The 13,380-nt window shown below is 41.9% G+C and overlaps 1 protein-coding gene across 3 annotated transcripts in view; it reads right to left on the bottom strand.

Annotated features, from left to right (window-relative positions):
• Nucleotides 1-1,423: 1,423 nt before the first annotated feature.
• SCAF8 (SR-related CTD associated factor 8) overlaps nt 1,424-13,380 on the bottom strand; it is a 70,902-nt gene continuing 58,945 nt past the window's right edge. For all 3 annotated transcript variants that reach the window (XR_014524377.1, XM_083496409.1, XM_083496413.1), the window contains one exon: nt 1,424-2,692. The gene's annotated coding sequence lies outside the window, so the exon portion shown is untranslated. The remainder of the gene's footprint in view (nt 2,693-13,380) is intronic.

The raw sequence follows: 13,380 nt of genomic DNA, 5'->3' as shown, positions 1-13,380 counted from the left end.
CACGAGGAATGCAATGAGCGTGATCCAAAGTTAAGCACTCTGAAGTTTCACTGATTAAGCCTCCCTGATTGAAATTAGTCAATTGACTTAAAACTGCTTGGTTGGATCATAAACTAGGCTGTGTGTCAGAAAGGAATTTCTGTAGTCCTACTAACATACTTCCACGATACTTTTCATTTGGGATTTGTAACATTGAGGTCTGTGGGCCAGTATCTGCCCCACTCCACTTACAGCCCTCTGGATTGGCTCCATCCACCAAGACTGGTCACTGAATGCTCTTGAATTAGAAGGGACTATAACTGGCTTCCTGTTTCTGCTGTTAGAGCAGCGATGTCTTCTTGGCTCTGGTATGTTCCTATGCCTTCTCTAGCTCCAGCTCCTTAGTTTTGTTCCCTGATGCCTGGGTTGATCCCTCAGTTCTGACCTCCTGATTCCCAGCTTACTGGCCTATAGCTCAGCCCTGACCCTAGAGCACAATTGGTATTTTCATTTTTTTTTTTAAAATAAGAACCCACTTAGCTGCTAAGGAACCCCCCTGCATTGCAGATGATTCTGGGACATGGTCTAGGGCGGATGTTTTGGACTACAACTCCCATCAGCCCCAGCCGGCACTGATGATGGGAGTTGAAGTCCACAACACCCGGAGGGCACCAAGCTGACCACCCCTGATCTACAGCACACAGTTCACATGCAGTACTGTCCAGGTGTGTAGCTTCAACATTGAACTATCAGCCATCTAGAACACCCTCCCCACCACCACCCAAAACTCCCCTGCAGCCGTAGGTTTTTGGGGAAGATTGGTAGTGATGGGCACGCACTTTTTCACAAAAGGCATAGGGTGCTCTGTGTTGGTGTGTCAGAAAAATAAAATTCTAAAGCAGGGCAACACCATTATCAGCATTAACTAAAGTGTCACAAAACAGCAAACAAAGACACTCTGGATTTTGTGACATTTCAGCTCATCCTAATAAAAGTATCACCCTACTGTGGCTCATGGGGAAAGGCTATTGCAGACAATTTTTTCCTTGCTAGGGAAATACAGCACAGTATGTCACCTGTATCTGTTCTTGCAACTGTCTGTCTGTTTTCTAGCCTTAACATGGTATTGGCCCTGTAAAAGTTGAACAAAGACTCAGACCGAAACAGAAGGAGTCATGAATGTATCAACCACAGCACTGAAAATATAACAGAAACAGCGCAGACCTGTTTCTGTGGAGAGTGGTAGTAGATTGGGGGGGTGCAGACGACGTCTGCCCTTTGACTGCTCACCTAGGGAGAGTGGCAACACACTCTAGGTGATTTATGTTCCAAAGTGTTGTGTTGTACACAGCATGGGAAACTAAACAAAGGCACACAGTAAGATTTAAAAGCCATGCTTTACAAGATGCAGACAATGGTGAAATAATAAACTGTGCATCAAAACTTTTCTTCTTCGTTTATTGTTATACAGGTCCAATGCTGCAGTCACCATGCAGGTACAGCATAAGGGGAATGATCTTGCTGAACGATTCTGACTAATCAGATTTCAAGAGACCATGAACTACAACATTCCAAGTGACTGGCCCTTTCATTCTGAGAGAACAAAACACAAATAAGCAGATAGACAAAAATGACCTTTTCACATATGGCTTATGATCATGCTTCTCCCCACCCCCCACCCCACCTGAGTTGATCATTAAACCAAGTCCACATGTTTGAGCCTGAAATGTAGAGCTTTTCTTTGGGTGCTTAATTAGGAATATGAAAACTCTTGCCTGCTGAGTGCATTTTAAAATTACTTAATTCCCACCCTTTCCCAATTTCATCATTACTTTTCTTTTTAGAGCTTAGTCTTCTAGTTATTAATAGAGAACCGAAGGACGAGACTGGCCAAATAGACTGGGATTTTAATTTCCAGTTCTTCTGAAACTCAGAAGACCTTTCAGCTCATCAACCTGAAAATACCCAAGTGTTCTCCGGGCCTTAAACCCAGAGCCCTAGACTTCCTGTGCCAGGAATTAAGGGCTTAGGAAGTGGCGTTTCAATGGATCACAAAACATGATGCTGCTTTGGCATTACACCTTTGTCAGTGCAAACGTCCAGAACTGAGGGCACCAGTCACAATTCAAGGTCTACACAATGATTGCACATGTGGCATTACATCAAATGGAGCCTCCTAAGAACACATGTAGAGACATGTCCTGAAAGAAAATGGAACACCTTTGACGCTGTAGCATTTTTGTTTTCTTGCAACCTGTCCTTCGATGACTAGCATTAGAAGATGCAAGTGGGTTTTAGTTTATGATTTACAGTCCAGTGTTTTCTTCTGGGCCTGCAGAAGAGCCTCTCTCTGTACTGGATGCAAAACAACAACAACTGTTCCTTTGAGCAGATCATCCTCAAAAACACAAAAAAAGATTTCTTTTTTGTTGTTTTTTTTAAAAAAACTCATAGAGTTTATTGCTTTCAATTTATAAAATTAAGCCTGCCTCAGACAGGTAATACTGGTAGGTACATTCGTAATCCCTGGTTTCTACTGGAAAGTGTGTTCTGACACACAACGCTTCCTCAATATATAACGCCAGGTTCCTTCCTTCTAATACTTCGCAACCAAGATCCGATGTGATTCCCAAAAGAACACTGAAGTTCTTCTCATTGAACTCTGCCAAGCTCAGCACCCGGTAAGCTGCCACAACATCCTTCATCATATTGCCTGTTGACAAAAGGAATAATTACTAATTGTCACTGGACGCATGTTTCGAGCTTTTTTTTAAACAAATGAAAAACAGATTCAACATTCAAAAGCAAATACAGAAAATTCCCTAGGTTAGTCTTTAATGTTTTCAGCAAGCTAATAATAATGTCTGAAACCGAGTACGGTCTTGTGTTTAAGCCTCGCTTCTGGTTGCTATAGGTGACCAGAAATTGCATGTAAGTGAGTGCATGGAATTCTATGTAAGTGAATTGTGAATGAGTGGGTTGGCAGAAAAGGGGTTGGGCACTCAGTCTTCCCTCTGTGACCACAAGAGAAACCAAGCAGTCTTCTAGAGCAGGGAAATCTGCCCCTCTTGTGCCAAGCACTGGCAGGATAGTTCAACAGGGTAGGGTTTTATCGGGGTAAGTGAGGGCTGGCAGGCTAGTAAATTTTGTGGACTTGTTTACAAGGCTGGTCTATGCATTGATACTATTTGTTTTCTCTGTGCTCTCCAGACTAAACTGAACAGTTATCTCTTCTTGCTTACTTTGACAGCAGGATTGCTACACATTTTTTAGAAGACACACTTCTAGGGGGTGAGCTTAAATTCTTTTTCAAAACTTTCTGTTATTCATACTTTAATTCAGCAAAGAATAGTGGGTTGTTATAAAGAAGACCATCATACTAAGAAATGAATTATCCAAAGAGCTTGAATATACACCCATCACAATTGTTCCCAAAATCAGTGATGCTGATGACGTCACTGCAGACTCCTGCCTCACCTGAATCATCTAGGTACTGCATTAACTCATTAAATGGCATCTGCATATAGATTTTTTATTATTTTGTCTCTTCTGCAAATGAATATGAAATAAATTATCATCTTTGAACAAAAGCACTCTGTGTATTTTATCCAGCTTGGAATGAATACCTGGTGGGAAGGCATGCGACAGTTGAGTTTATCTGAGACACAAATCCTGGGACCTTGACTTAAGGTTACGGTGCTCTAAACCATTCAAGAAATGTCCACATTTAGGGAGAGGGTCCTGTTACACTGGTCCAACACATTCAAACCTGGAAAGCTACACAGTGATCGTGGTACAACACACCTTGGCCCACCAGAAGCCTACCTAGCAGGCTGGTGGCGTCAGCAATGAACAGGTAGGAGTCTGAGCAAATCCCATACGGTATATATTGTATACCTGTCTGGAGAGCTTCACTCGTGGGGATCAAATGTGGTTCTCCATAGCTCTATATCTTGCCTGTGGCATTCTCCCCAGGCCCTGCCTCAGATCCCGAGTCCTTTTGATTGGCTAAAATCTGCCCTTGAACTCTGTTAATGACCCTTGCTTGCCTGGATGTAGGACAGAGTGTGGGCAAAACCTAGCTTATTGTACAATGGTAAATTTTACATTTGTTGGTCTGCCCCCCTCCCTTGCCTCTGGCCCTGCCCACCACAGGCATGTGGGCCCTGGAAGTTTGCCCAGAGGGAAATGAGGCCCTCAAGATGATGAAGGTCTCCTACCCTTGCTGCACAGCCACAGTTCTGTTGCTCCCACATCACTGGAACCACCCCACAAACCCTTTTTCTTTTGTGGTTGCTTAGAGGGAGAGGGCGTCCCACAAGTTGTAACTCTACTCAAGGAGTTCCCTGTAACCCACCCGCTTTGCTGGTCTGATAGGCTACACCATAAGTGCTTCAGAATCCACCCTTTGAACTAATGCAATGTCAACAGAGCCCTCAGAATCAGGCGGGGTAACAACTAAATAGACATGCATTCAAGAGCCTAGCCCTTACTTTGTCCAAAGATATTCCAATGTAAATCAGAAGGCATTTCCCGTTCAATCAACCTCAGAGTGCAGAATAAAACGTGCCAAGGAAGCACTTGACAGAACTGCTTCGAGACTGGGCAGGGATAGACGGCAAGTAAATAATTCCCCTTGGAAAGTTTAAAATATCTGAAACATAATCTAAAGAATATGTTTAAACAAACAGGAATCTGCCAACTCTCCAAAGAAAATTAAGATCTATTAAAAACCCATGCACTTAGAAGTAATGCTGCACAGCACATTAAAATGTTTGGGTTAATTTCCTGTTCTGAAAAATTGCTCCATAATGACAGCTTACGGTCTTGCTTGACTCAATAAAACCAGCTCAAGAGTGCTTTTGTCAGCCTCTTTATTTCTGCATACTTCTGTACATATGCAACTGTTATTTATTTTACAGAGGGGACCTACTAGCATGATCTCCTCCTTTCTACCAAGGTCATAAAGCTGCTACAGCCCTACTCTTGCGACATAACCACCTGAGACAATTGACCTAGGACAGTCCTTTGGCTCAAGGGCTGTGAACTGCCCTGAGAACTACAGAGGAAGGGCGGTATACAAATTTAATTAATTCTGTAAATAAATATAGAGGTCAGTGCCTCAGCACCCAGGAAGCTGAGAGGAGCAGCTCAGAGAGAGAGCAGCTCAGAGTTCCTTGGCTTGTAGGAAGTCAACAGTAAATTAGCAGGTCTGCAATCTCAACTTGTCTCCTATGGAAATCCATGAACCTAAGTTAGTCAGGTCCGTTAATTTCAGTGTGTCTACTTCTGACTAGATCTAGCATTGGATTCAACCCACAGGAAGTGCTCTATTAAATAGGACCGCATATATTAGATTACCCATGCAGAACACAGGACAGAAATGGTAGAATATGGTATCACACCAATAAAAGAAAAAGGTTGATGCTTCTTCTAAATACCACCGAACCTGTATCAACAATTGACGATTAGTAACTACTAAAAGCTTAGCTACTAAAATGCTCTTTGATAGTTCTTGGAAGGATACATCTGCTGCAGAACCCAGTGGTGTACATCCTTATAGGAGAACAATACACCATTGTATCCTTCTGGGCATAATTAAAGATGCTGGATTTATATACAGGATATATATATATATATATATATATATATATATATATATATATATATATTTATATATATATATAAATCCTTGAGGACCAACATGAGTAGCTCTTCCCTTGTTGTAATGATCTCTGTGGTAAGATGCAGGCAGATTCTTGATGACGCTCATCTTGTAGTAAGATCAAAAAGTGAGGGCATGTTGTAGAGAGACAATTGTCACACTATTTTTTTAATGATCTCACTCCCTCCAGAGGCTCTGCAGGGTGTGGCCTTGCGTACCTTCCAGAAGATTATGAAGATTATTTTGGCGGAGGGAGCCTAGCAATGATAAGCAGAGAATTGCTTTAATGGTGGGTTCATTTTTAAGTATATATGTTACATGTTAAGAGTTAATATATAATCACTGTTAAGAGTTGGAGGTGCCTGTGGCAATTGCTCCAATGCCACTGTATGACCCTGGACCTACCAAATAGGCACTCATTTACCCTAGCTTTGGAAACTTGAGGTGTATTTCTGGGACCCACCTCAAGTTGTTTTAAACTGTTTTTAATATTGTGTTTTAATATTGCAACTTGCCCTGGGAATTTAGTGTGAAGGGTGGTTTAATAATACAGTGGTACCTTGGTTTACGAACTTAATCTGTTCTGGAAGCCCGTTCTTAAACCAAAGTGTTCTTAAACCAAGGCGTGCTTTTCCATAGCAGCGGGGGGACTCAGTTTACACTCAACAGGAAGCGGAACACGTTCTGCTTCCAAGGCAAAGTTCACCAACCAAAACACCTACTTCTGGGTTTGCAGCATTCTTAATCCAAGTTGTTCATAAACTAAGCTGTTCTTAAACCAAGGTACCACTGTAACAGTAACAATAACAATAACAATGACAATATCATTTTGGAGCTTCACAATTATATCACCAGAGCACAATTAGGAGGAGAGAAAGGAGTATTGTGCTAGATCATGCTCTAACAAAGGAAAGCTCAATTTGGAATAAATAAGATTAAGCTCCACTGTCATTATTTAGGGCTATTATAAGAGGAAAAGGTCATTGATAAGCGGAGATCTTAGACTGCAAGGAGATTTCCCCCTCAGAACCAGTATTTGATTTCCTGCCCTGCTTAGGACTTTCAGCACCAGAGGAGCTTGTAATGTCAAGCTTGTAATGTTTGAAAAATTCAAATTACCTCCCTCAGATTCAAAGGACCAGATCAGCGTCCATAGCAGAACTCCAAACTCCCCATGCCATCAGAGTCAAAGGCTCCTAAAGCAGACATGGGTAGAAGCACAGCCCATAAAGGATGGACCTAGCTGCTGAAAGGAAGCTGCAGTCCTACTTAAGACTCAATATTGATTTGCTTCTTGCCTTGATGGAACCAGATGGTTGTTAACCATGGCTTGCTTGCTGGATCATGAATTGGGATTGGTGGCATGTGACGTTATGGTTCTAACACCTGTGTCTAGTGACACCCCTCCCCCTTCAACCTTGGGCTGGAATCCTGTCCTCTGGTTAGGATCACTGCCTGAGGTGGAGCATCTACAAATCTACGAGTTGATGGCATATGCTATTTAGGTTTAAGAACATTAACTTAACTGAATCAAGCGCTACAATGGGCCTGTTAACATAGCTGCATTCCTATATGCCTACTCAGAAGGAAGCCTAGGTAAGTGATGTCTTGGGTAGAAAATTATCCAATGTAAAAATGTAAAACATTTTGTAGATTCTATTGGTTCATTCTGCGGCCTACAGAAAATATTTCTCTATTCCCCTTGAGTTGCAGGGGCGGCTGCAATTAAAAGTGGCATGATGGGTGGAAATAACTTTGTAAATAGGATTTGCATGTTTAGGGCTAGGAAGAACTGAAGTACAGTGGTACCTCGGGTTAAGAACTTAATTCGTTCTGGAGGTCCGTTCTTAACCTGAAACTGTTCTTAACCTGAGGTACCACTTTAGCTAATGGGGCCTCCCACCACCGCCATGCCGCCACCATGCAATTTCTGTTCTCATCCTGAAGCAAAGTTCTTAACCTGAGGTACTATTTCTGAGCTAACTTGAAGTCTGTAACTTGAAGCGTCTGTAACCCGAGGTACCACTGTAGTAACTTTCTGGAACTATTTCCTGCAGGTAAAGATCACTTATGTTCTCTGCTTTACACTCAGATTAGTCTGTATTTACTTAATACATTTATATCCTGTCTAATCCAATGGAAATGGTTAGTTTTCCAGGCAGTCTCCACCAAGGTTGCTGCAGCATGGCAAAATAAAGTTCAGTGTAGGAGTACAGACCATTGGGGTATATCTTGACAGGAGGGTTTAGATGTGATGACTGTAATTTTGTGACAGGCTCCCTCCTCCTATGAAAACAATGGTGAGAGGATTCTAAATGGAATACAAAAGGTGCTTTGCAGGAGCTACTTCAAATTGGTTTCCATGTATTTTCTGCTGCTGAAAATAGAAGTGATATAATCTGGTCCTTTTCCAGTGTAGAATTAAAAATGATGGTCTTAACGTGTCAAAAGAAAAATGTGTTAGGAGAGTCCAGTATAAAATTGTAGCATGTATGTTTTCCTCTGTAGACAAGCCACTGTCTGCATCCAACATTGGAAAGAGATGGATGTGTGAATCCATTCACATCTTCAAAAAGTAACAAAATGCGTACCATCTAGCTTTTTTCACTGTACGTGGCATATGTAAAGTCTGTATCCTCAGGGGATGTCAATTAGGGTTGCTACTTATACATCCCTAAATATTAGTACTTGCAAATTGTATGCTTATTTATATATTATTATGCTTATTATATTATATCAGAGCTTGCCGGGCAGCAGCTGAAGAAGGAGCAAAAGAGTTTTCTTGTGTGTGTGTTTCTTTGTGGCTGATTAGCTGCTCTCCCTGTGCAAAGATGGAGGACCACTGTAGCCACCCCCAACGACATGTTTTCAAGATGGAGGGTGAGGGAACAGCTGCAGTCGCCTGCGGTTCCTGCGCAATGTTTGCCATCTTGCCAAAGGTTGCAGGCAGCTTTACCTGCAGCAATTGTATGTTGATTGCCCTCTTAGAAGACAAAGTCCAGCAACTGGAGGAATGTGTAGCTACGCTCCAAAGAATTAGAGATCTGGAGCTCTTCTTGGAAGCAACAGAGAACACCGTCTCCACCAAGGAGGAGACAGGGGACACCCCTGAGAAGGAGGCTAGTTCACCAACACAGGTGCCAGATATATGGAGAAACGTGACTCAAAGAAGTAGGAGGCCCAGGGTTCGCTCTGATTGTTTAGAAATACACAACCGCTTTGAGGTCCTCTCCCCTAGCATGGAAGACGAAGAACAGACTCCATTTGAGGATCTCTCCCTCATTACAGTCGATCAGGTATATGAAGACGAGCAGCAAAGTCACTCCTCAGGGAATGTGCAGGCGACCTTGGAACGGACAGCTCACAGAAGAACCCTGACCAAACCGAAGAGGAGGCGTGTAGTGGTAATAGGGGATTCCCTACTGAGGGGAACAGAAGCAGTGATCTGTGGGCCTGACAAGATGTCTCGGGAAGTGTGCTGTCTCCCCGGGGCTAAGATCCAAGATGTAACTGAACGACTGCAAGGAATCATAAAACCCACTGACAAATACCCCTTCCTCTTGGTTCATGTGGGAACCAATGACACTGCAAGCAATAGCCTCCAGAAGATCAAAAGAGACTACGAGCCTCTGGGCAGGAAATTGAAGCAATTAAATGCACAAATTGTCATCTCATCTGTCCTCCCAGTTGAACGACGTGGCCCAGGGAGAGAGGGAAAAATAGTGGAAGTGAACAGCTGGCTTCGCAAATGGTGTAAACAGGAACGGTTTGGATTCTTAGATCACGGTCTGCAGTTTCTTGAAGATGGACTTCTGGCAAGTGATGGGCTGCATCTCACAACGGTTGGGAGGAATGTTTTTGCCAAAAATCTCAGAAACAGTAAATGAAACTTTCCTAGCTGTTATATGAAACTCTATAGTGGTCACTGTCAATGAAATAATCTTACTCGTATTTGTCATAATTACAATCTGTACAGTGCCGGATTACCAGGTAGGCACCAGCCAATGGGCCCCACACCTTTAAGGGGCCCTGTGACAACAGATCAAAATAATATTGATTTGGTTTATGAAAATTATTGGTTGGTAAAAGATAATTTGTGAAGGCCCTCCCCACCTCCCCGAAGATTTCAACTGCTTCGGGGCCTCCAATACTGAATCTGTGCTGTCAGAAATATCGACAACAATATAAAGAAAACGACATTATTAGGATTATAACAACTGTGCCATCTTAAAGTTAACAGCAGACCTGGAAGTGGTGGAGAAACCTCCAATGAGAGTCATTGGTGGAATGCAATGATTTTCAAATAAGGAAAGACTCTTTTTATTAGAAAGGAAATGACTAAGAGGGAACTTAGCAGGTCTTAACTGCAGCTGAAGGCGTAAGTGCAGGACGTAAGTCTCTCCCTCCCAGAAACCTCAAGTGTTGGGAGATGTCTGATTAATTGCTGACAGGTAAGTTTTAATGAAAGCCAAGTACTTATTCAAAGAATGAATAGTGAGCTTGTTAAATTTAATCCTGAGGGATGTTATTAAGAGAAATAGTACAGGGAGAAAAATAAAACCAAGTCAAAAGGAAAGAGCTCCGACGATCTTGTAGGGTTGCTTATCTGGTGTTACAGTGGTACCTTGGTTCTCGAATTTAATCCGTTCCAGGAGTCCGTTCGACTCCCAAAACAGTTCAAAAACCAAAGCACAGCTTCTGATTGGCTGCTGTAGCTTCCTGCAGTCAATCGGAAGCTGCAGAAGCCGCATAGGACATTCAGCTTCCAAAAAACGTTCACAAACCGGAACACCCACTTCCATGTTTGCGCCATTCGGGAGCCAAAAGGTTCAACAACTAATGCGTTCAACTCCAAGGTACCACTGTACTTGTATTCTCACAAAGAAAAAGCATTTCACTACCCTTAACAAATATACAACTTACAAAGAACAGAGTTAAGGCAAAACATTCCATTATAAACTTCATCTCTATTCTTTCTAAGGCACTTGTTTTCAAACCAAAGAATCACACTAAGCTTCCAGGAGTTCCTGGGAACAAAGCTGATTGACTACCAGTGTAAACTATTAATATCCTTAATATTAGCCATTGTCAAACAAGGAAAGAGGTCAGGCCACTATAAAGCTGACAATATATCCCAGGTTTGATTAATTTCTGGTCGCACACTTTATCGTTCCTGCTGTAATTATATCTGTGTTTCGATTTGGGTTCACTCTTTTTCTTTTATTTTTATTTAACAAAATTTAAATACTGCTTATTTTAGAAAACAGCTCTAATTGGTTTATAATTTGGGTCAGCTGCTCTTAATTTCATTATGATGAAAAGGCAGCAAGATGATGTTTTAATAAATTTAGAAAATAGCCAAAGATTTAATTAGAAGAATCAAACCCTCCACTGCTCCTGCCAGCTAATGCCACTACTTTTTACATATGAAAATATTCACCCACAGATTTTTGTTTCTGACATTGGCTGGAATATTAAAGGGTAAAATTACTTTACTACATGCTTAAATACCTCATGAGTCTCTGCATGGCATCAGTTACTTTGAGGTAAATGTGCTTCTTTTTTAAAATAATGAAGAATGGCTACAACAAACTTTGAAACTCAGAAACAGGCAAACTTTTAGCCATGGGTTACCATGTTTCAAAAAGCAAAAACCAGGACAGCCTCCCCAAAACCAGAATTTTTCATTTGACTAGCCTAAGATCCAGGACAAAGTGCCACCTTTTGGAAATTTCCTCCGGACATCAATTCCACCTTTGAATTACTTTTTTTGCATGTGTGCATCTCGGAAGTAAGCCCCATTGAGTTCAATGGAGCTTGCACTCAAGTAAGTGGCCATAGGACTACTTCTAAATTAATATGCATTCTAAATTAATTTGCAGATTAAACCACACCAACATACTGCACTAACAGCAGAGAGTATTACGGAGAACATTCTGGGAATGTGCTCAGACATAACGTTGAGTGAACTAAGGGGGAAAAAACAAACTTCAGGGAGGGAGGACCTGAGGAATGTCAGATGGTGACATGGAACAGGGCCTTTTCTGTGACAGCCCCACCTCTACAGAACTCCCCACACTAGTGGTGGTGATTTGGTGCCATCTTAAAATACTTCTATTTCATCAGGTATTTGGTGACTAACCATACAGCACTTCTGAGAGAATATATTGTTTCATGTTGCTATTTTTATAGCTGGCATGAATTTGTTGTAATTCTAACTGCTGCCTTACTATTTTGTTACATTTTTATGGCTTTCAGCATCGTTGTTAGCGGCCTTGTGCTCTAATCAGGACAAAGGACAGGCAATCAACCAACCAACCAACAAATGATGACAGAAAAACTATGTGGCAGATGCAACTAACTTGATTCCAAACATTTCAAATGATTTATAGTCAAGGGAAAGAGCTCTGGCACACCTGCTCCACACCAGACCAATTACATCTTCCTCTGAAGGGATGGGGTTTTCTCTGATGCCATTAGACAGGGTCCTATGGACTTTCTACACTAGCAAGTTCTTATAAGGAAGAATGTAGTCACAGAGTATGGTTTAAAGGGTATGATTTGAAAGCAACTTCCTGAAACTAAGCAGGTCTGGGGCTAGCCAGTGCTAGGATTAGTGACCAGCTGGGAGCCACATGTAAACGATCTTGGATTCCATGATGGAAGGAAGTCGATAAGAAATGAAAAATAAATAAATGAACGAGTGTGCTAGCAAGCAGGGCAGCCTGCACTGACTTTGTTTTTCTCATCAATTATTATCAGGCATTTCCTTCAGGCGGTATAAGATACTACTGGTACCTTTCTGGTAATGCTGATGCAGAAGATTGAACTATCATCATGGACGATTGCAAGAAATTGAAGTCAAACCTTACACTACTGAAGCAATCAAGGATTCAGATAACCAGGGTGAGTGAAGATTATGACAGGTTATATACGTCATATGTTTCTCTTCCAACTGCAAGAGATACTTGCAAACTGCTTCTGATTTCATGACGTACAAAAATATCTTGCTCCGCCCACATTCTCAGGCAAACCATTCCTTATTTTCCCTCAGAGATACTGTTCCTGGCAAATCACTGGCTGGGAGGATGACTTAGACTGGGTTTAGAATGCTTTTAAAATGTTTTTATATTGATGGGTTTGCAGCCCTGGGCTCCTTCAAGAGGAAGGACAGGATAGAAATTGAAATACAGTGGTACCTCACGTTAAGTACTTAATTCGTTCTGGAGGTCCGTTCTTAACCTGAAACTGCTCTTAACCTGAAGCACCACTTTAGGTAATGGGGCCTCCTGCTGCCACCGTGCCACTGCTGCGCGATTTCTGTTCTCATCCTGAAGCAAAGTTCTTAACCCGAGGTAATATTTCTGGGTTAGTGGAGTCTGTAACCTGAACCACATGTAACCCGAGGTACCACTGTACTACTACTACTACTACTATTCTAGGAACGATCAGACTAAATTAGGGTTGGCAACCTTTTAGGACTAGTGGGGACATTTTGAATTTTGACAGTGTGATGGGGGCACCAGTCACAAATTGGCTGCCATGGGGCATTGGCAGAACACAAATAGATTGCTCTGGAAAGCATGGCATTACATAAAACTAGTGGTAGTCCTAGTGAAACTTTTCCCATAACTGTTTCCATACTATAAAAGGCTTAACATGATGGATTTATTCCTGCCAGACAGCTATTAAAGGCATAAGAGCCCTGTTTCCCCTCAATGCTAAAACCTAGGCTG

The sequence above is a fragment of the Podarcis liolepis genome, assembly GCF_965112155.1.
Source record: "Podarcis liolepis genome assembly, chromosome: 3".
NCBI lineage: Eukaryota > Metazoa > Chordata > Lepidosauria > Squamata > Lacertidae > Podarcis > Podarcis liolepis.
Note: the sequence above shows the minus strand (reverse complement) of the source record. Positions and strands in the feature narration are given on the sequence as shown.